The following is a 1,741-nucleotide window of genomic DNA, read 5'->3' on the forward strand; positions in this document are numbered from 1 at the left end:
TGTTCTAAGACTTCTTTAACTTGAATGGTAAATTTCTCTGGACAAGACAGACCCAAGTGTAATTTCTTACTAATTCTTACTAAAGAGCTAAGATTTTTTTTCCAGTTTTTAAAATTTTATTTGTCAATTAGTTTACATTCAATATTATTTTGTATTAGTTTCAGGTGTACAGCACAGTAGTTAGTCAGAGGGTAAAAAGAAAAGTATTTTATGGTCAGCAAAGAAAAGGTTTTTTTGTGTTTTCCATTCTGAGTATTATTTCTTTAAATTCTTCATTGTTGAAAATATTACATTTTAAAAAATTGTCTGAGAAATGACTGTAAAGCTTAAATCAGGGTAGAACTGCAGATTCTACTCAAAAGAAAAACTCATCTCTAAGAGATGATCAGCAGTTTTAACTGCTAAAGTTTTAATCATGGGTATGAGTCAGCACCTTGAATTCCTTACACTGTGAAAGTACACTGAGATTAATCTGGCCACTCAGTGTGTGTGTGTTTGTGTGTGTGTGTGTGTGTATACATATGTATATACGTATGTGTGTGTGTATATATATATATGTGTGTGTGTGTGTGTGGTGTGTGTGTGTGTATACATATGTATATATGTATATATATATGTGTGTGTGTATACATATGTGTGTATATATATACATATGTATATTATATATGTGTGTGTGTATTGGAGGCCCAGTGCATGAATTCAGAGATCATAATAATCTGGCCACTCAGTGTCTAGTTAAAGAAAGCTATTGTTAGTTACAGCCAGTGAATTTGGGTGGGATTGATTTACTCATAGTAATTAAACATTAGGGTGTGTGCATGACTGTTTACACCAAGTAATTGGACCACCCTGTAATCCAATTATTTCAAACCACACCAGCCAACACACATATGAGGAAATGCAAAATCTAATCATGTTGCAATTACTCTGAAAATGGCTCTAAATTATATTCACTAGGCTTACTATAGGGGAAGTCAGAATCATCAACCTGTTTGAAACAAAGTTAAGTATATGCTTTGCTCTAAATCTGGAAACATCTCCACTATGGAATAGAACTCAAGTATCCTTACTTAAATTCCTGTCTTCTATTTAATATTTGTTTTGATCTTAGGTTCAAAGGGGACATCTGTAATACTTTCAACAATAAAGGTAATTTTTTAAAGTAAATTAATACCATCTTTATTACTTCATTTCAATAAAAGAAAGTTTTCATGGGATGAATTATTGTTTAAGAATAGCTCTGTGAGGAAAAAAAATAGTTTGACATAATATGTGTCAATGATTCATTTTCCTTTTAATGAAAATATTTATTTTTTATATGTGTGCCCAGGCCCTAGCACAATGCCTAGGCATAGTAGGTACCCATAAATACTTGTTGAATAACAAATAATAATACAGTTATATACGTCAGGAGTATTTTGAAAAAGTGATGGTCATTTAACATATTTATGACCATCTGCATTCTGCCAGAAGCCTGACTAGGTACTAAGGATATGAAAATGGGTAAGGCGCTGATTTGACCTCAGCAAACTCATATGAATCAACTTTTTTAAATCCTCACAACTCAGGGTAGGAAACCCATTAATTCCAATTTTCTAAAATGGGGAACTTAAGACATAGAGATGTTACAAAACTTGGCTGTATTAGGGTTCTCCCAAGGGGGAAAAAAAAGTAATAGGAGATATATATATATATATATATATATATATATATATATATATATATATATATATATATGATT

Source organism: Cnephaeus nilssonii (genome assembly GCF_951640355.1).
Source record: "Cnephaeus nilssonii genome assembly, chromosome: 21".
Classification (NCBI taxonomy): domain Eukaryota; kingdom Metazoa; phylum Chordata; class Mammalia; order Chiroptera; family Vespertilionidae; genus Cnephaeus; species Cnephaeus nilssonii.